The following is a 22,492-nucleotide window of genomic DNA, read 5'->3' on the forward strand; positions in this document are numbered from 1 at the left end:
GTAAAAGATACAAATTGATATATGGAGAACGGTCTCTCTCATGATAGACCCCAGCCATCTATTCATGTCTGCTTTCCAGAGGCAATGCCTATCATAATGTTTCTTAAAAATGCCTCTACAGGAAGACTTTCTAGCATAGTAATCTTTTTTTTTTTTTTTTTTGAGACGGAGTCTCAGTCTTTCACCCAGGCTGGAGTGCACTGACGTGATCTTGGCTTATTGCTACCTCAGCCTCCCGGGTTCAAACAATTCTCTGCCTCAGCTTCCCGAGTAGCTGGGGTTACAAGAGCCTGCCACAATGCCCGAATAATTTTTTTTGTATTTTCAGTAGAGACGGGGTTTCACCACATTGGCCAGGATGGTCTTGAACTCCTGACCTCGTGATCCACCCGCCTCTGCCTCCCAAAGTGCTGGGATTACAGGTGTGAGCCACGGCGCCCGGCCAGTAACCTTAACTATGATTTTAGATTGAAAGCAAAACGAGCAGAATCTGTGTCTATGTATACTAATTTCCAATTTGCCAATAGAAATGTTAGACTCTAGCAAAAATTATTTTAACGGTTGTTATAAAAGTTTATATCTTAATGTTAAAAATTATCCTCAAACCTCCTCCTAAATTGTACTTTAACTAGAGTAGAAATGAGCCAATCATCAACTGGATATGACATATTAAGGAATTCTTGTTAATTTTACAAGGTCTGATAATGACATAGTATAATGTATAAAAATAAAGAACAAAACAGGTGATGAGAGAAATACATATCACGTTAAGAAATGTACATTTATGTACTTATGGGTAAAATGACATAATATCTGTGATTTTACTTAAAATTTTCCAGGAAAAAAATGTGAGTGTGGGTGATTAAGTAAATGAAATGAGATTGGCAAAATATTGATAATTAATGCTGGGGCCTGGGCACATGGGGACTCATTATATTCTTTTATGTATGCGTTAGTTTGGATATTTCCATAATAAAAAGGTTTTAAAGATTCAGTTAATTCCACTGCACAAAATTCTCTATTCAACTAAACATTTCATGCTTTTCATAATCAATTTTAAAATACATAAAATTTTAGCTAAAGTGAAGTTGGACCCTTATCTAACACCAAATACAAAAGGTAACTTAAAATACGCCAAAGACCTAAATGTAAGAGCTAAAGTTAGAAAACTTTTAGAAGAAAATGGGAAAAGCTTCACGACAATGAATTTGGCAATGATTTCTTATATAGAACATCAAAGGCACAGGCAACAAAAGAAAACATAGACAAACTGGACTTCATCAGAATTAAAAACTTTTGTGCATCAAGAACCACTGTCAACAGAGTAAAAAGCAACCCAGAGAATGAAGAAAATATTTGTAAACTACATACATTATAATGAATTAATGTCCAGACTATATGGAGAACTTCAAAAAGACAAACACCACAATTCAAAACTGGGCAAAGGATATACACGGACATTGCTCCAAAGATGATATACAAATGGCCAATAAGCACTCGAAAAGATGCTCAACATCACTAGTCACTAGGGAAATATAAATCAAAACCATAATGCAATACCACTTCACACCCATTAGAATGCTATTATCAAAACAAACAAAAAACAAAAAACAGAAACCAAGAAAACCAGAAAAACAAATGACGGGCAGGATGTGGAGAAACTGAAACCCTCTGCAATGCTGGTGGGAAGGTAAAATGGTGCATGCATTTAAATGCCACTGAAGTGTATACGTAAAAATAGAAAAACTGGCAAATTCTATATTCTGTGTATTTTACCTCCACACACACACAAAACCAATGGAGAAAAAGAACATTAATCAAAATTAAAATTTCAGCTAAAGACGATTAGAAAGCAATAAAACTAATGACAATTTAGATGATTGAGTTATAGCTGCAACTGTTCTCAGTAAAAGAAATAATGCTTTATTCAGAATCATTATGAACAGTGTTATGATTAGCAAGTCTTTCTTATAAACGTAATAGTTAATAACTTTAAATTAGTTTTAGTTTGTATGTTCTATGACACATTCACCAAGTACACTTAATATTAAATAAAATCATTTAAATATAATATCTCATTAATGTTTTGCAAATGAAGAAGAAATTTCTGGCAGACAAGCTCCTCAAAATTTTCACACTCTGTCCAAGTAGGGAAATGATACAATAACATTACTTATAATATTGTCAACTGTAAAAGAAATTACTTTGAGCAGATGCCAACATTTTTTCTCAATGAGATTTCAAAGAATAAGAAAGCTAAACACAGTATCATCAAGAATTAAATGTGAGCATTCTGCCTACTTTCTGCAAGTGGCCTACATTCAACCTTTGGAGGTATGCTTATATGTTTAACGACTAAAGTAACATAACATAATACTTAACAGTGCCACTCGGGGGTTTTAGCTGTGAAAAAGCAGTGGATCCTAAGAACAGTGGGCACTGAAGTTGCCTGTCTCTATGTTAGGTTACAGCTCAAGCTGTGTATATGCTGCAGACGCCCAAGCTGAATTTAAGAGAATCTGCTCTAAAACATTACCTGCTATTTAGACACATGCTTAAAGTTATTTCCTTTTAAACCTTAGGCAGATGGTGAAATATTCCCGCTGTGTTGTCTCACAACGCATAATAAAGCTTTACACATATTTTCACATAGTTTAGAATGTTTACATATGTCTGGCATGCCTGTAATCTAGCACTTTGAGAGGTGGAAGCAAGAGAATCACTTAAGCCCAGGAGTTCAAAATCAGCCAAGGTAACAAAAGGAGACCCCCATCTTTACAAAAAAAATTAAGAAATTTGCTGAGTATGGTGGTACAAGACTGTGGTCCCAGCTACTCGGGAGTCCGAGGTGAGAGGATTGCTTGATCCTACGAGGTCGAGTGTGCACTGAGCCATGATCATGTCACTGCACTCCAGCCTGAGCAACAAAGCAAGAGCCTGTCTCAAAAAAAAAAAAAAAAAAGGCCTGATGCACCACTGTCATGGCTGATAAGATACTACCAGGGCACCCTCATTCTAGCATCAAGGCTGTGTGACAGCTCACCTCGCCTTCTGACTAACCCAGTGCTTCTGTGCTAAGGGCCCCTTTAAATCTCTGCCTTCATTACTTGCTTGGCACAAAGGAAAGATATATCTTAGATTTGGAAATGGAATTTTCTTCCCTAATCTTACTGTAGTCTAAGTAGCCTTCACAGACCTTCTATTAACCCATAGCTTACTTAGCTTTAGTTCCTGGGTAAATCAAATCTGTGTTTTGCAAACTACAATGTTGTAAGTTCAATTGCTTCTGAATCTAGCAGAGCTCAGTGAAACTCCTTGCTTACAGACATGCTCATTTTTATGAATGTCACACATGGTATTCTCCAGGTGAAAGACAGAATTTCTTTCATCCTATTTACCAATCCCTTCAGAACCTTGTGAGCAACCAACAGAACAGCTTTAAAAAATTAAAAGGTTTTTTTCTTTCCCTTCACAAATAGACACATGCTTACTTATACGGCAAGTTTAGAAAATCCACAATGCAAAAGAAGGTGGAAGGACAAAGAGAAAAAGTCGCAGAAGGACTTCCTCTTCCAGCCGATATGGACTTGCCCTCCCACGATGACCAATGAGAAAACTGAAACTGAATAGAATATTTGAGAAAACTGTTTTCGGGGATTGGAACACAGGCAGAACAGGACTGTGATATTTGAGAACAGGAAAACACAGGAAGCAAATCTCACACACACTTCTGTTTTCTGCTGAGTGGCAGTTTCTTGACCACACAGACAGAGGTAGAGACCTCCAAAAATGAGGCAATGTCACTGTCACTAAGCTGAGAGTCTTGCAGTGCTAACATGTTTGGAGTTTATGGAATAAGGTACAGGAGAAGAGGGAACTACATACAGGTGAGGCCTCAAAAGTGTATGCAAAAGTTCTCTGCAGGTCTGGGGCCAAGGGCTGGGGGGAGTGCATACAGCAAACAGGCTCCACAAGGCCTATGCAGAGTGGCTGGCGCTTTTGAGGGCTGACTGGAGATGCCAGAGATCACACAAATTTGGGACATAGCAGAGTGGCGAGAACTCACCAAGTATACCTAGAACATGTGACAGAGGCCCATGAGGATGAGCCTTTCCTAGAGTAAGAGTCGCTGTCTAAGTCTACAGGCAAAAACCTAATAAATAAGCACAAACTAACAAAGGCCCAGGCTTGACAGGAGGAAAAGGGTGGTCAAATAATTTAACTAGGCATCAAGACATTTAACAGAAATAAAGGTTAAAATGTTATGAAAATGAAAGACTGAATTTATAAGGAAGACTTAACAATCCTAAATGTGTACACATGACAGCTTCAAAATACTTTAAGCAAAAACTGCTCAAGTAGACAGATCTAGAATTACAGCTTGAGATTTTAACATCACTCTCACTACATTGTAGGATGAGTAAAAAATCAGTAAGGACACAGAAGATGTGCATAGTCACAAGCTCCACCAGTTGATCTAACTGACATCTAAAGAACACTGAACCGCCGGGCGTCACGGTTCACATCCATAATCCCAGCACTTTGGGAGGTCGAGGCAGGCGGATCGCCTGAGGTCAGGAGTTTGAGACCAGCTTGGCCAACGTGGTGAAACCCCGCCTCTATTAAAAATATTAAAAAAATTAGCCAGGCGTGGTGGTAGGTGCCTGTAATTCCAGCTCCTCTGGAGGCTGAGGCAGGAGAATCACTTGAACCTGGGCGGCGGAGGCTGCAGTGAGCCGAGATAGTGCCACTGCATTCCAGCCTGCTGGGCAACAGAGCGCGACTTCATCTCCAAAAAACAAACAAAAACAAAAACAAAAAAAACCCTGAACCAACATCTGCAGAATACACATTCTTTTCAAGTATACATGGAAATTCACTAAGAAAGTATTTTCTCCAACTATACTATGAATGAATTAGAAATCAGCAACAATAACATACCTATAATACCTGTATGTAGTAGAAATTAAAATCAATACACTTTTAAATAACTCAAGTGTCCATGAAAAGAAAAATCACAAGGAAAACTAGATGATATTTTGAATGGAATGAAAATGAAAGCAAAATGTGTTGACTATAACTAAAACTAAAGTGGAATGAAGAGATCTAACTTCCTTCTTAAGAAGCAATAAAACAAGAGCAAAGAAAACTGAAAATAAGTTAAAGGGAGGAAAAATAAAGACTGAAAATAAATGAAATAGAAAATGAAAAAAAGAGAAAATAAGTAATACTGAAACAGGCTTGTCCAGCCTGAGGGCTGCATGTGGCCCAGGCCAGATTTGAATGCAGCCCAACATAAATTCATAAACTTTCTTGAAACATTATGAGATTTTTTTGCTTTTTCTTTTTTTTTTTTGGCTTATCAGCTTATCGTTAGTGTATTCTATGTGTGGCCTAAGACAGCTCTTCTTCCATTGTGGTCCAGGGAAGCTAAAAGATTGAATACCCCTGTACTAAAAGATCATTAATGATCTAAAATAAGTGATCTTATAAAGAATTGATAAACCTCCAGCTAGACTCACTGATCCAGGAAAAAGCAGAAAAAACACAAATTACCAATATGAAGAGACTGCAATACAGATTAGATTCTACAGGCATTAAAAGGATATTAAAGGAATATTCTGAACAATTTTATCCCAATAAATCCAACAACTTGGATGAAAGGAAATTTTCCTAAAAGACACAAATTACCAAAATTGACAACAGAAAAATCTGAAAATATCTCTTAAAAAATCTTAATTCTCCCACAAAAAACTAAAACCAAACCAAACAAAACCCTCTAGGTTCAGATGACTTCACTGGTAAATCCTATCAAACATGTAAAGAAGAAATCATACCCATCTTATACAGCTATTTCCAAAAACAGGGAAGGACAGCACTTTCCATCTAATTTTATGACACCCAATATCACCTTGACACCAAAATCAAATAAAGACATTACAAGAAAAGGATACAAAAGTCCAATATCTCCCATCAACACCAATATAGAAATCTTAAAAAACAAAAAACAAACAAAAAAAAACCTAGAAATCAAATCTAGCGATATCCTAAAGGACAATGCACCAAAATCAAGTGGGGTTTATCTCAGGGATGTAAAGTTAGTTTAAAAGTTGAAAATGAAACCAATGTAATTTATAGGCAGAATGAAGAAAATTGTATAATCGTCTCAACAGATACAGAATGAGGCATTTGACAGCATTAAACATCGTTATGATAAAAACTCCCAAGAAACAAAGTTTAAAAGGAATGTCCTCATCTTGATAAAGGTTTTCTCTGCAGACCCTACAGACATCATACCACATGGTGGACTACTGAAAGCTTTCTGCCTAAGCTTGGAAACAATGCAATTATGCCCATTCTCGTGACTTCTGTTCAACATTATGGAAGTCCTGAACAGTATAATAAACCAATAAAAAGCAAGACAAGACATAAGGATTAGAAAGAAAGAAGTAAAACAATAGTCACAGGAAACATAATTGCAAATTTCTTAGTTTTCTATATAAACAAACCTCTAGAAGTAATAAGTGAAACAGAATTATCAGACTACAAAGTCACTATACAAAAATCAATTGTAGATCTACGTACTAACAGGAAAAAACTGGAAAATCAAATTCAAAAGTTCTATTGACAGTAGTGTAAAATTATAAAATACTTAAGAAGAAATTTTTAAACAGGCATGCAAGACTGCTACGTTGAAAATTATGAAATATTGAGGCCCAGTATTAAGATGTTGATTCTCCCCCAAATGATCTGGAATCAATACAATTCTCTGAGAAAATCCAAAAGACTTCCATGTAGAAATTAATAAACTAATAGTTAGTAAGTACAAAGTTGGAGGTCTCACACTACCTGATCTCAAGGCTTCATGAAATTATAGCAATCAAGAGAAACATACCAACAAAAAAACAGACAATCGATAGAAGAGAGTCCAGAAATAGACCAATACATAGAAAGCTAATTGATTTTTTATGAAGATACGAAACTGGATTAATGGAAAAAGGAAACACCAGTGGTGCTGGCATAAATGGTTATCAAGATGTTAAAAAAAAAAAAAGGTAAATGTTGAAACCAGACTCACACCATGCCAAAAATTAATTTGAGATTAATGACAGATTTAATGTAAAAACTAAAACTATGATGCCTCTAAAAGACAATGTGCAATATTTTCCTGACTTTGGGGTAAGCAAAGATCTCTTAGATCAAAGAGATAAGGCAGTAACCATAAAAGAAAAAAAAAATAAACTAAGCTTTATAAAAATTAAAAGCTTCTGACCATCCTGGCTAACATGGTGAAACCCCGTCGCTACTAAAAACACAAAAAATTAGCTGGACGTGGTGGCAGGTGCCTGTAGTCCCAGCTACTTGGGAGGTTGAGGCAGGAGAATGGCATGAACCTGGGAGGTGGAGCTTGCAGTGAACCGAGATCACGCCACTGGCCTCCAGCCTGGGCGACAGAGCGAGACTCCATCTCCAAAAAAAAAAAAAAAAAAAAAAAACTGTCCATCTGAAAACCACCATTAAGAAACTGAAAAGGTAAAACTCAGACTGGGAGAAAAGACTGATACCACCATCAACTCTTGGCAAGGATGTAACTGGAGCACTAATTCATTCTTGGTGGGAGGGTAAAATGGCACAACCACTTTAGAAAATTTTTGGCAGTTTCTTACATAGTTAAACATTCACCTAACCTTTGACACAGCAATTCCACATCTACATATCTACCCTAGATATTTACCCAAATTTTAGAATTGTTGATTTGCCATTTCAAAAGCAATGATTCTTCCAGAACATTAGCTTTATACCATTCCATATTTTATATATTTTTTAAGCTACCATAATTTATGAAGATTCAAAATGCAACTTGCCAAGTTTTAAAAGAGAAAAAAAAGGTATGGAAACAACTAAATGGAAAATAGGCTGGTTAAGTGTCTTTGGGTCAGTTTATTTCTAGTATCATTAACAGGCTACCCTGATATTTTATTTAAATTTTTCATTCATTTTAGAGTTGACAAAATAATGATTTTTCCAGTGAAGATACTTCGTTTAAGAGACAACTGACTTCTATAACTAAAATGTATACATGTTCAAAGAAAATAACCTGTAAAATATATTTGGTTGAATAACATTTACATTAAGCCTTTAAAATTATGTATCAGAATCTCTGGCTATTAAGCAGTCTAATGGTGCCTACTAAGTCAGAGAGTTGTAATTCTTCTCTTCTGTGCTCTGTTCTGACAATGAAGTAAAGGCATCAGTAGCATCTACTGTGCTAATAAATGGAATTTACAACTGTAGGTAATATTTAAGCACTTTAAGACAAATATGAATACATCATAAATTTCTAATTAGGAAAATATTTTCAATGAGATCTCAAGAAATGTTAACTTTTTTCAGAATAGAGCACTGAAAACTGACTCACCAACCATATCAAGCTGGGTTTCTTCATCTTCTCTATTTCTCTTCTTACCTTTGTTCTTTTTCTTCTTACTACAGGACATAATTTATATAGATGAGTTTAGGTATATTGATTTGTGTGATAAATAAATATCGTAAGATTGAAACTTGGAAGTCTTTTAAGCTGTTTCGTTTTTACATTATTGATTTAGGAAGACTTACATTGCTATGCCCTCTTAAATACAGTACTGAGAATTTGCTTCAGGCTTTGTACATATTATGTTAAAGTTCAAAGCAGATTGTAGAGCCACACTGCCAGATTTTAAATCCTGATTCTGTCACTTCTTAGCTCTGCGATTTTTGGAAAAGGTACTGAATCTCTCTGAGAGTCAGTTTCCCCACTTAAAAAATTAGGATAATAACTTAACTCTCAAGGCTATTGTGAGAATTAAGAGGTAATATGCATCTTCACACATTGCTGGTGGAAATGTAAAATGGTGCAGGATCTACAGGAAACAGTTTGTGGTTCCTCAAAAAGTTAAAGAGTTACCATATGACCCAGCAATTTTACTCCTAAGTATGTATACCCAAGGGAAATGAAAACATACGCCCACAAAAATATTACGTAAGAATATTCACACTAGCATTAGTCACAATAGTCAAAAAGGGAAACAACCTAAATGTTCATCAACTGATGAATGGATGAACAAAATGTTACATCCATACAATGGACTACTACGCAGCCATAAAAAGGAACAAGTGCTACAACAATGATGGACCTCAAAAATGTTATAAGTGAAAGAAGCCATATACAAAAGGCCACACGTTGCATGATTTCTTAGGAAATATTCAGAATAGGCAATTTCACATAGATAGCAGACTAGTGGTTGCCAAGGACTAGGAGAGGGAGACGATGGGATGTGACTGCTTTAATGGGTAGGAAGAGATTTCCTTCTGAGATGACGAAAATGCTGAGCAACTAGACAGTGGTGAACCTCTTGAATATATACTAAAAACCACTGACTGTACAAAAGGGTGAATTTTATAATTATGAATTACATCGCAATAAAAAAATAAAAAACCAAGAGCGATTTGAAAAATGTTTATGTGCAAAGTGCCTACAACAATTTCTTGGCACACTGAAAGTGCCATATAAGCATTAATTATGATCATTACGATAATCTTAAGACACTCTTGTCTGCATTTTCATCATAAAGTTTTCAGAAGATAACTCACCACTCCTCACAGGAAATTCACACATTAAAAATCTCACATTCATTCAGGATATACCTGTCACTTATTCTGGCATCTTCATGAGCCCAGACTCTTCGAGAGGCTTCTCAAGGGCAGTGGCTTCAGCTCACTCCTTGATACTTTCTTTCCATGTCGCCTAAAAATATCAAAACCTCTGTTTATCACGGAGACCAGGAGGAAATGTTCAATATTTGTATGCACAGTCAACCTCGGGCAAATCTGCCAGTTAAAAAAGAAGCAGGGATATGAGTGCACAGGTATTTTTCTCCTAAAGAGCTAATAAATTACCACTACGACCTCCTCCTCACATTTGGCTCAATTTATTTACTGCATATATGTTCTCTCATTTAATCCTCACAGTCTTCTAAAGGTATAAAAAATGGTCTGAAAGTATAAATGTGTAAACGGAGGTTCAAAGATATTTGATCTGTTAATGAGTAAATGGAAGTTCAGACATATTAACCAATTTGCCACAAATTACAAAATTAGTAAATGACAGAGTGCAGGTTCCAGCCCACATCCCAATCAAAGCCCATATACACCTCAAAAATTCATCCTGTGTGATTCATCCTGGTTTCACTCTACATATTAGCTTAGAAAAAATTAATCAATAATTTTTCCAGGAAGAGACAATGGAGAAAATAATCATCCTTAACAAAGGAAGTTATTATCATGAACTACGAGATCAGACTAACGCAGATCCACCAGGCAGAGGCCTGGAGAGATGCCTCAGGGGACCCAAACTCGTGGGTACGGGGCCACGGGTCACCCGCCCGTCTGTCCTGTTTCCAGGGTCGTCCGCGCGGGAGGCTGCTCCTCTCTGCACAGGCGCCAGGAACCGCGGTCCTGCCTCTGTCCAGCCTGGAGAGGGGCCAGGGCGAAGCCTGAGAGGCCACAAAGCCAGCTCTCCGGGCCACAACTTCTACCGGATTCGCGGGGATGGAGTGCATCCGAAAAGAACTGAGGAGGCTGCCGCCGGAGCTGCAGGACCCACCTCTTCGCCTTGGTTCCCTTGAGCACAAGCTTGGTCGACTTCACATAAGAGTTCTCGGCCATGGCTCCGGGAGACTCTTGCACGGAGAGGCTGAAGCCGACTCAGGACGAGTATGTGACCCACAGCAGCACCAGGGCGGAAAGGAACAGAAGTGGAGGCGAAGTAAACACTCCCTGACAGTGTACGTCTGTCCAGAACCCACCTTCGTCTTGACCCAAACGCTGAATGGCTGAGATTTCCAATTCCGCGTTTCTGCCTGAGAGCTACAGCGGCCGCAGAGGGCCGAAAGGTGTCCGCACGCAGCTGCTCCCTGGCTCCCTCTCGAGGAGCCCCTGAGGATTCGCGCCTCCCCGAGGAGAGGAAAGCCCGCCGGAGGCGCCGGTGCTGGCTGTGGTGGGGCTGCCGGGCGCGCTGTGGAACCGCCTCCCGCTAGAGCTGCGGGCTGGCTACAGTCCCCGCAGGGGCGGGAAGAGGCTCAGGCTGCCCTCGCTGGCCTGTGGCGGTGCGGCTGGAAGCGCGGGCCACTGGTGCGCGGGTCACTCAGGGCTGTGCCTTGCGCGACTGTGTGTGCAAGAAACAAGCAGGAAATACCCTAAAATAGAATGAAGCGCCATGTTGAGGGCGGCGGACGTCGCGAGTGCTGTGGGAATGTGGGCTGAGGTGGAGAGTTATGGTGGCGCGTGTTACAGGCTCAGGGGTCAGGAAGAAGCCTAATCGTGGAGGCGGCATCTGAGGAGGGTCTTGAACGCTGGGCAGGCTTTTGCCCGATAGAGATGGAGGAAGCTAGTTCTGTCTGATGGAGGAAACAGGGCGGAGGCGTGGAGGGAGCCATGCAGCGCTGGTGTGAGGAGCCGGGAGCAGGCCAGGCCTGTAAAGCAGAGTGATGGGAATCAGGATAGAGAAGGCAAGTCGGGGTCCTGTGGTCGCTGAAGAATTTGAATGAAATCAGTAAACGGGTGAGAGGGATCCATCGCAAGAGCATGAGATGAAACGAGGAGTAGTCCACAGTGATTCCTCTGCAGAGGTGGGTATTATTCATCGCGTATGTGACACCAAAACGGTGGATATTATTGACCGCGTATGTGACACCAAAACCACCCCACTCAAGCTGTGGCTCTTTCCCTAAAGTAGAAAACAGGGACCAGTTGGGTTCCAAGCATCCATGAAGATCTTATTAAATTCGTGATCCCTGGTGGCACCTTGGAGTCAGGATTGGCTCATCTCAAACCTGATTCAGAAACAAAACCATCTCAATGTGCAGAGATGAGCGGCCTTACCACTATCATAACGTATTTTCTGGTGTTTTCACAGTGCTGCACTTCCTAATCCCCATTCCACCGCAATCCACATGCCGTGATGCCCAGAGGCATTAACAAAGGAGACACACAGGGGCTCCTCACGTTTGCTTTCCGTGGTTTTGATGAAAATCTGTTTCCTCATCTCATACAATGTGGTTAGCAATAGTATCATTTAGGGTTGAAGAATTAAATGGTACAAATTATATAGGGTGCTTATTATAACCCACATGGAAAATGACTAGGATATGTTAGCTATGCTCATCACCAACATCGTTATATGATGGTAATAATCAGATAGTCAAGAAGGCTGACACCAAGAAAATGGATACATGCTCTGAGGGAATGCATGTGGAGAGATCAGAAGGTCAAGAACAAAGCCGTACAACATGTCTGCAGTAAAGGGATAGAGAAAAGAAAGGCTATAAAAGAAATAATGAAACAGAGTTAGATTAAAATTATAAAGTCAAAGCTAAGGAGAATTTCCAGAAAGAGTAATATCATTTAATATCATAGAAGTTTAGGAGCACAAGATGGAAAAAAGGCCTCTGGGTAACTGACATTGAGGCAGTCGTTAGGGAAGCACCATTTCCAATAGAGAAGTAGACAGAAAGTCAGCTTGAAGCAGGGACTAGGTGAAGAAGCTGCTGGCTGGTCGCATGGGGAAATAAATAAGGGATGGCATATGCCATATTTCTGGATTTCATTTTTTCTTGCCCAGCGTCTATATATGCATAGAATTTGGCGAAAACTTACAAAAAATAAAAATGAAACCAATTTCATTTGTAGACTCAAATACAATGCTTTGTGTTAGAATCAAGATAAATTAATGTCTCTCCCTTCTATTGTCACCGTCAGTTTTGAAATTAAACATCAGCTTTTCTTCTTCATTAAAATCATTTTCAACTCCTCCCAGGTGTTGTTGGTTTGAGGTAGTTACATAAGCAGTCAGGTCTTGATGAGTAGAGGAGGAGGGAACAAACACTTTCAGCAAAGGCAGCATTCTGAAATTCTGCTCATATTTTTCTCCAGTAACTTTCCTGTTTGTGAGGTTATTCAGTCATAAAGATCCTAGTGAAATTTTTTTCAAGCTTGACTAATCATAATCACTGTGGACGTTTGTTTAAAATGTGTATTCCCAGGCCTCTCACCTGCTGATTCTGATTCAGGAAATCATGGATGGGACTCAGAACACATGTGTTTGACAAGTATCACAAGTGGTTCTTATGGTCAGGCAAATTTGGGAATCTAACCAGGAATTTATGTTTTTATGACTGGCAGCTAGAAAAGATTCCTAGAGTCTTGGCTTTTTGAAAATAAAATATTTCTTTTTTAAAAGGAAAATTGTATGACTAGATACAACATTTATACATGTGGCACATGTACTATACTGTGTACTTTTGTCATACTTACAGTTAAAGATGTGTAAGAACACTCTGAGAAAAATTATATATTAAATGCAAAGAGGGGTAAGTCAGGGTTGGGGAGAAATGGGAAGGGTGTTCTTATTGTTGCTAAAAGGTAGAAAAGCCAGGATGATAGCCATCTAAGGTTGCAAATAGCACATTCTAAGTTGAGGGAGCTTCATAATCATGTCTGAAAGATTCTTTGATATACTGAGTTGAAAACAGTGGCTTTGGACAAGATTTGAGGGAGAAACAAACTATGCTTTAAAGTGTTCATTTAAAAGACTTTAATTAAAGGAAACTCTTTGCATTTACTTAAGCTAATTTAACTTCAGGACTTTAATAAATTACTATCCCTTAACCTCTTAAAAATTGTCTTTCATTTCAAATGAAAATTTATGGTGGCTTTTATGTTCGATTGGTATACTTGTGTGAAGACTTAACAGCAAGGCACTGTACATTTCTAAATGTTTACTTCTTAATTTTGCTGGAAGAAATATACTACTCAATTGATTATTTTTAAAGCAAAGTAAAACAATTTATTTTGACAAGCAACACTATTTTCCCAGTTTTCTGGTGGCAAAGATTAGGCTTAACATCACTAATCATCAGAGAAATGCAAATCAAAACCAAAACGAGACACCATCCTACACCAGTCAGAATAGCTACTATTAAAAAATTGAAAAACAACAGATCTTGGGAGGCTGTGGAGAAAAGGGAACATTTACACATAATTGGTGTGAATGTAAATTAGTTCAGCCACTGTTGAAAGCAGTTTGGAAATTTTTCAAAGAATTTAAAATAGAATTACCATTCAAGCCAACAATTGCATTACTGGTATATGACCCAAAGAAAATTAATTATTCTACCAAAAAGACACATGAACTTGCATGTTCATCGCAGCACTATTCACAGTAGCAAAGACATGGAGTCAGTCTAGGTGCCCATCAACAGTATATTGCATCAATAAAATGTGGTACATCTACACTGTATTATTAGGCCATTCTTGCATTGCTATGTAGAAATACCTGAGACTGGGTAATTTATAAGGAAAAGAAATTTAATTGGCTCATTGCTCTGCAGGCTGTACAGGAAGCATGGTGACGGCATCCGCATGGTGCCTGTGGAGTCTCCAGGGAGTTTTTACTCATTATGGAAGGCAAAGAGGGAGTAGGCACATCACATGGCCAGAGCAGGAGCAAAAGAGAATGGGAATGTGGGTAAGTACCACACACCGTTACACAACTAGATCTTGAAAGAATTCACTATCACAACGACGGCATCAGGCCATGAGAGATCCACCCCCATGACCCAAACACCTCCTTCCAGGCCCCACCTCCAACAATGAGGATCACATTTCACCATGAGATTTATAGGGGCCACTTTCTAAACCATTTCACACACCATGGAATACTATGCCACCTTAAAAATAATAAAATCATGTCCTTTGAAGCAACATGGATGTAGCTGAAGGCCATTATCCTAAATGAATTAATGCAGGAATACAAAATGAAATGCCACATGATCTCACTTATAAGTGGGAGCTAAACACTGGGTACTCATAGACGTAAAGATGGAAAGAATAAACACCGGGACTAATAGAGGGGAGAAGGAGGAAGGCAAGTATTGACAAACTAACTATTGGGTACTATGCTCATATATTAATCTGTTCTCACACTGCTATATAGAACTACGCGAGACTGGGTAATTTATAAAGGAAAGAGGTTTAACTGACTCACAGTTCCACAGGCTGTACAGGAAGCATGGCTAGGAGGCTTCAGGAAACTTATAATCATGACAGAAGGTGAAGGGGGAAGCAAGGCACGTTCTACCATGGCGGCAGAAGAGCAAGTGAGCCTGGGTGGATGTGCCATATGTTTAAACCATCAGATCTCATGAGAACTCACTTACCATCTAAGAACAGCAAGGGGGAAATCTGCCCTCATGAGCAAATCACCTCCCACCAAGTCATTCCCCCTACATTGGGAATTATAATTCAACATGAGATTTGGGTGGGAACACAGAGTCAAACCATACCAAATCAGCATCTGGATGATGGGATCATTCATACCCCAAAACTCAGCATTATGATATATACCCATGTAGTAAACTGGCACATGTACCCCTGAATGTAAAATACAAGTTAAAATTATTTTCAAAATAAATTAATGAATGAATAAATAAATATGATTAAATGAAATTAAAATTTTGAATTAAAAAAATTTGAGAGTGATTTCAGCTTGACAATTATGTAAGTTATGTAAATGGAAACAGTGAATTCTGTAGGGTTTGAATCAATTGCACTATCTGTACTAAGTTGATGTCCAGTTGTTTGGATGAAAAGAAAAGAGGAGAAACATATAGATCTAAAAGGAAAAAAATGGACAAGTTTTTATGATAGCAAAAAAAGAATGGAGGAAATAGGACTGAGGTTACAGTGATTGATAGATATTAATAGACGACTAAGTCAAAAGCCACTGGTTGCAGAAAATATTGATTAATTTTGTTTTATTACAGTCAGACAAAAAAATCCTATAACCTGCCTCTAGAAAAAACACTTTTAGCCCTGTAATTATCTATATTCCAAGCACCATTCCATTCATTAAGTAGTGTATAGGGTGATTAATAAATGAATTATTCACAGAATTAAGATAGAAGTTTTGAGTATTTGAGGATATTAATAGTATACTCAATGAACTAAAATAAAATTTGACTGGAGGTGTGATCACCATGAATGCCATGTTGGTATCTTGTTAGATTTGGCAACTTAGAGTTGAAAAATTTATTAATAAAATAAACGTTCCTTGATGATTAATTTACATTTAGTAGACATGCTCTTTCTTCTTCCTTCCCTTTCTTATTCATTCATTCGTTCATTCCTACAGAGCAGTAACTTTCATTCTAAGATTCCCAGAATCCTAAGGAATTCTTGAATGTCATCATAGGGAGCCAGGTGTGAGGATTCCCAAAAGTTGTGTTTAATACTTGAAAAATCTCGAAATGTTTTATATTTACACCAGAAAAAGCTATACAGATTTTAAGTTATATATATATGGTTGAATACTTTTTATTTCTCTCCAGAACTGAGTGATTAGGGTTAATAATGTTTATTATTTCATACTGACCTAATGGGTATCCTTTATGTATCATTGATTACTTATTAATAAAATAAGAACCCCCCCAAAATTACAAAATAAACATATTTTGTGGGTTTTTCTTAAGGCTTTTCAAACATAAAATCAGAGGAAAGGATTAAAAGTAATCCTTGATTGTTAAAAAGGAAGGGAACTACCAACTTAGAAAATTGTATGAAAACAGCAAGATATATACATGGCCCTCAGACCATCTGCCTGTTTTAATAAAGTTTTATTGGAGCACATCCATGGATCTATGGTGCTTTCCTGCTACAATGGTAGAGTTGAATGGTTGCTATAGACACCGTATGGTTTGCAAAGCCTAAAATATTTATCATCTGGTCCTTTATAGCAAAAGTGACCCCAGTTTTAAAACATTCACTTTACAAATTGAGATACAGTGGATGCTGCCTTAACTGACCTCCACTTAACTGATTTGCAATCAGCACTTTCTGGCACCCCTCTACAACTTATTGACTGATGTCCACTGCAAACTGAAAGTCTTTGAGCTACTTTTAATGCCTGTACATTTCTCCTTCCATCACAGAAATTGTATGGTTTATAAGAGGAAGCTGTATTAATTCCTAAATATGTTTATGCCATTTGTTCTTGTTCTTGTTGTTATGCAGTTTAATTAAATATTATGTTGAGAGGCTGAGACGGGCGGATCACTAGGTCAGGAGATCGAGACCATCCTGGCTAACACGGTGAAACCCCATCTCTACTGAAAATACAAAAAAATTAGCTGTGCGTGGTGGCGGGCACCTGTACTCCCAGCTACTGGGGAGGCTGAGGCGGGAGAATGGCATGAACCCGGGAGGCGGAGCTTGCAGTGAGCAGAGATCACAGCACTGCACTCCAGCCTGGGTGAGAGAGCGAGACTCCATCTCAAAATAAATAAATAAATAAATAAATAAATAAATAAATAAATATTATGTAAACTGAGAAAATCAGTATACCAAGAGTAGTATTGTTGTTTCTCTGAGAAATAAACTAAATGTGTTGGAAAAATGAGAAAAACAGTTTCTGTCAGCTTAAGAGTTGGCAAGACAACTGGAAACAAATGGGAAAAATTGTGTAATCTAGGATTTCATATTGCTTTACCCCAGTTATCTTCACAGAAAGTGAACAAGAAATCAATGACAATATATCATTGGCATAGTGTCCACAAGAAACTCCACTCTGAATTCGTGCAAGGCTTTGCCCTTGTCATCAAAATTCTGGCAAATTTATTTACACATGTCTTTTAAAGTAAAGTTAGGTTTTAAGGACTTACATCTAATACTTCTTATGATTCCTCCATCTAACTTAAATTTGTGATTAATCTGTTTATTACTGGTCCCAATCTGATTGAATAAGGGGGTTTCTACCGTTTTTGCTAACCAAAAGTTTACTTTGATGAAGATGGAATTATAAATACAATAATTCAAGTTTAAGGAATTAGAATGGTAAAGGTTAATACAATTTAGTATGCCTAAAAATCACTTGAAAAGCTTACTAACAATGTAAATTCTTGTGACTTAGTCCTGAGATTTTCATTCAATAGGTCTAGCGTGGGGCATAGGAATCTGTATTTTTAAGAATGATAAAGGAAAATTGCTTAAAATAGGGTAAATTATGACTTACAAATATAAAATGAACACTTGTCTAAGATTTTTGTTTAACTCATTTATTTAATGAGGGAGCCAGTAAGATGTTATACTGAGTTTTATGGAAAATTAAAAGAGCCACACATATCTAGGCACTAAGGAACACTGAAAAAATCTGCTTGATAGGTTCAAAACTGACTTCTTGATGGGAGGTGGAAAAAGGAAAATTAATTATACTTCCACCAAAATCAATCATTTGCCTGTCTATAGACAACAATATTTGCACTACTATCAGTAATCTACAACTAACAGAATTGCAAATAACAAGGAAAACAAAAGGCACAGAGACCCCATAGAAACAGATAACCCAGTTATTCTAGACAAGGCTGAGATTTCCATTAAAGACACTCAGTGGTAATTCTGTTGGTCCGTCTTAAAATCTTTCCATTTTCTCCTGAAAAAAATACAATGAATGTGGTCAGTGGGTCACACCTGGAGAAATCATTTTCTAACCTATAATAAAGACTGTTGAATTACTCCCTTCACTGGAAAGAATAAAATATTACCACATAAATTCATATTATGATAATGGCCCACTATGAATTCTTTGGTGTTTTTAATTTTCTTAAGATTTCTTAATATTTCTGAAGAAACTACTAAATTCCAAGCAATATATTTTCTAATTTTATCTTTCATTGACTTTTACTTTCACTTCAATTGGGCTACTCTCTTTCATGTCTATAACCTTAACTTTTCTATAACTTAAAAATTGATTTCTAATGTTATAAACTTTAATGTTCCACTCTGTGATCTGCTCTTTCAGACTCTCTCTTCCTCACTGCCAATTCACCTTCTTTTCTGTCTCTTCCAGTGCCCTAGTATTTTGACCCTTCCGTTTTCTTTTTTCTTTTCTTTATTAAGTGGATACATGATAATTTCACATGTTAATGGGGTACAGTGTGGTATTTTGATACATGACACATCGTTAAAAACCTCTCCTCCCTATCTTTCCCAGTCTGGTAACCACTCTTCTACTCTCTGTTAGATCAGTGTTTTTAGATTTCACATATGAATGAGATCATGTGATATTTGTCTTTCCGTGGTTAGCTTATTTCACTTACCACAATGTCCTCTATGCTCATTCACGTTGTCACAATTGACACGATTTTACCCTTTTTTTATGGCCAAATGTGCATATGATATAGTTTGGATATTTGTCCTGACCCATATCTCATGTTATATTGTAATCCCCACTGTTAGAGATGGGGTCTGGTAGGGGGTGTTTGGGTCATGGAGGTGGATCCCTCATGGCTTGGTGCTATCCTCATGATAGTGAATGAGTTCTCAAGCTTCCTGACTAGTCAAGCAGATGTTGGCACTATGCTCCCTGTACAGACCATGGAGCCAATTAAGTCTCTTTTCTTATAAATTATCCAATCTCAGGTATTTCTTTATAGCAATGCAAGAATGGCCAAATACAGCATATATGCCACATTTTCTTCATTCATTCATTGATGGACACTTCGGTTGATACTAGGCTATTGTTCATAGTGCTGTAATAAACATGAGAGTCCAGAAATGTCTTTGACATACTGATTTAATATTCTTTGAATATACACCCAGTAGTGGGATTGCTGGATTATGTGTTGTCTATTTTTAATGTTTTTGGAAGTCATATTGTTTTCCATAACAACTGCTCCAATTTACATTTCCACCAACAGTGTTTGAACATTCCCCTTTCTTCACATCCTTGCCAGCATTTGTTATTTTTTGACTTTTTCATAAAAAGCATTCTAAACAGGGTGAGATGATATCTCACTGTGGGTTTGATTTGCATTTCTCTGATTATCAGTGATGGTGAGCATTTTTTCATATAACTGTTGGTGATTTTTTTGTCTTATTTGGAGAAATGTCTATTCAGCTCTCTTGACTATTTTCTAATCCAATTATTTATATTTTTGCTATTGAGTTATTTGTGTTTTCTATAAATTTGGGATATTAGCCCCTTATCAGGTGAATAGTTTGCAGATATTTTCTTCAATTTGTAGGTTGTCTCTTCACTCTTGTGATTGTTTCCTATGCAGTGCAGAAGTTTTTATTTGGTGTAATCCCATTTGTTTATTTTTGCTTTTGTTGTGTATGTCTTTTGATGTCTTTTCTAAAAATTCTTTGCCCAGACCAGTGACATATAACATTTCACCTATGTTTTCTTCTACTAGTTTCATAGTTTGGGGTCTTACATTTAAATATTTAATTTATTTTGAGTTGACTTTTTCATACGATGAGAGGTAGGGGTCTACTTTCATTCTTTTGTATGTGGATATGCACTTTTCACAGCACCATATGTTGAAAAGACTGTCTTTTCCCCATTGAATGTTTGTACCTTTGTCAAAAATAAGTTGCATGCAAATGGGTGGATTTATGCCTGGGTTCTCTGTTTTTGTTCCACTGGTATACGTGCCTGTTTTTATGCCAATACCATGCTGTTTTAGTTAGGATAGCTTTGTAATATATTTTGAAATTAGATAGTGTAATACCTCTAGCATTGCTCTTTTTGCTTAAGATTTATTTGGCTATTTGGGGTGTTTTCTAGTTTCATATGGATTTTAAGACCTTTTTAAATATCTGTGAAGAATGAAATTGGAAATTTGATAGAGATTATATTGGATTTATAGATTGATTTCATTAGTATGGTCATTTCAACAATATTAATTCTTCTCGTCCATGAACAAGGGATATCTTTCTATTTATTTTAATTTTTAATTGCTTTTATCAATGTTTAATAATTTTCATCTTTCCATGGCTTAATTTACTTGTAGGTATTTTGTTTTTTTAATCGCTATTTTAAACGGGATTACTTTCTTGATTCCTTTTTCAGATAGTCTGCTATTGGTGTATAGAGATGTTACTGATTTTTTATGTTGCTTTTTTATCCAGAAACCTTATTGTATTCATTTACTATTTCTGATTCTCAGTGGCGTATTTAGGGTTTTTTACGTATATGATCATGTCATCTGCAAAGAGGGACAATTTGACTTTTTTTTCTTTTGCAATTTGTATGCCTTTTATTTCTTTCTCTTACCCAATTGTTCTGACTAGGACTTCCAGTACTATGTTGAAAAAAGTGATTAAAGTGAACATCCTTGTCTTGTTCCAGATCTTAGAGGCAAAGTTTTCAAGTTTTCACCATTCAGTACAATGTTGCCTGTGGGTTATCACATATGGTGTTTATTTTATTATGTTCTTTTATAACTAATTTGTTAAAAGGTTTGATCATAAAAGGATGTCTAATTTTGTCAAATGCTTTTTCTGCATCTATTGAAATGATTATGTGTTTTTTATCCTTCATTGTTTAATGTGATGTATCACATTTTATTGATTTACATGTATGAGACTATTCTTACCTCTCCGGGTAAATACCACTTGATTGTGGCGAATAATCTTTTTAATGTGCTTTTGAATTATCATTGCTAGAACTGCTGGTTTTGAATGTTTGCATCTAAGTTTATCAATGATATTGGCCTGGAGTTTTATTTTATTTGCTGTTCTTGTCTCATTTTGGAATCCAGAAATGCTGTCTTCATAGAATGATGTTGGAAGGGTTCCCTCCTTTTCATTTTTTTGAAATGGTTTGTAAATAATTTGTATAAGTTTTTAAAATGTTTTGTAGAATTTGTCAGTGAAAACCACCAAGTCATGAACTTTTCTTTCTTCCTCTATTATTTTAGAGACAGGGTCTCACTCTATCACTGAAGCTGGCATACCGTGGTGCAGTCATAGCTGACTGCAGCCTCAAACTCCTGGTCTTAAGTGATCCTCCTGCCTCAGCCTCCTGAGTACAAGTACACACCACTATACCTGGGGAATTTTTATTTTTATTTTTAGAGATGGAGTCTCGTTTTGTTGCCCAGGCTAATCTTGAACTCCTGGCCTCTAGTGATTCTCCTGCTTGGGCCCCTATACTGTGAGATTACAGGTGTGAGCTACTGTGTGAAGTCTTTTGGATTTTCCTTGCCTGAGATCCTAAATCGTTCCTTCAATCTCATTATTTGTCATTTTTGTGTTCACATTTTCTATTTCTTCTTTCTTCAATTTTGATAGGTTATATGTGTCCAGAGCATACGTATTTCTTCTAAGTTTTTCAATTTATTGGCGTATAATTGTTTGTAGTACTTACTCATGATTCCTTATATTTCTCTAGAGTCTATCATAGTATACCCTTTTTCATCTCTGATTTTATGTGAATTTTCTTTTTTCTTAGTCTGAAAAAACATTTGTCCATTTTACCTTTTCAAAAAAGATTCCTTCATTTAATTAGTCATTTGTATTTTTTGTCTTCATTTTGTATATATGTGCTCTGATCTTTATATTCTTTTGCTAATTTGGGTCTTAGTTTGTTCTTGATTTTATAGTTCCTTGAAAAACA

General features: G+C 37.0%; 1 protein-coding gene across 1 annotated transcript in view; it reads right to left on the reverse strand.

Annotated features, from left to right (window-relative positions):
• The window catches only part of LOC129057614 (protein FRG1-like), a 309,759-nt gene that overhangs the window by 1,849 nt on the left and 285,418 nt on the right, over positions 1–22,492 (reverse strand). The gene's annotated exons all lie outside the window — the stretch shown is intronic.

The sequence above is a fragment of the Pongo abelii genome, chromosome 12 (assembly GCF_028885655.2).
Source record: "Pongo abelii isolate AG06213 chromosome 12, NHGRI_mPonAbe1-v2.0_pri, whole genome shotgun sequence".
In the NCBI taxonomy this organism is placed as follows: Eukaryota; Metazoa; Chordata; class Mammalia; order Primates; family Hominidae; genus Pongo; species Pongo abelii.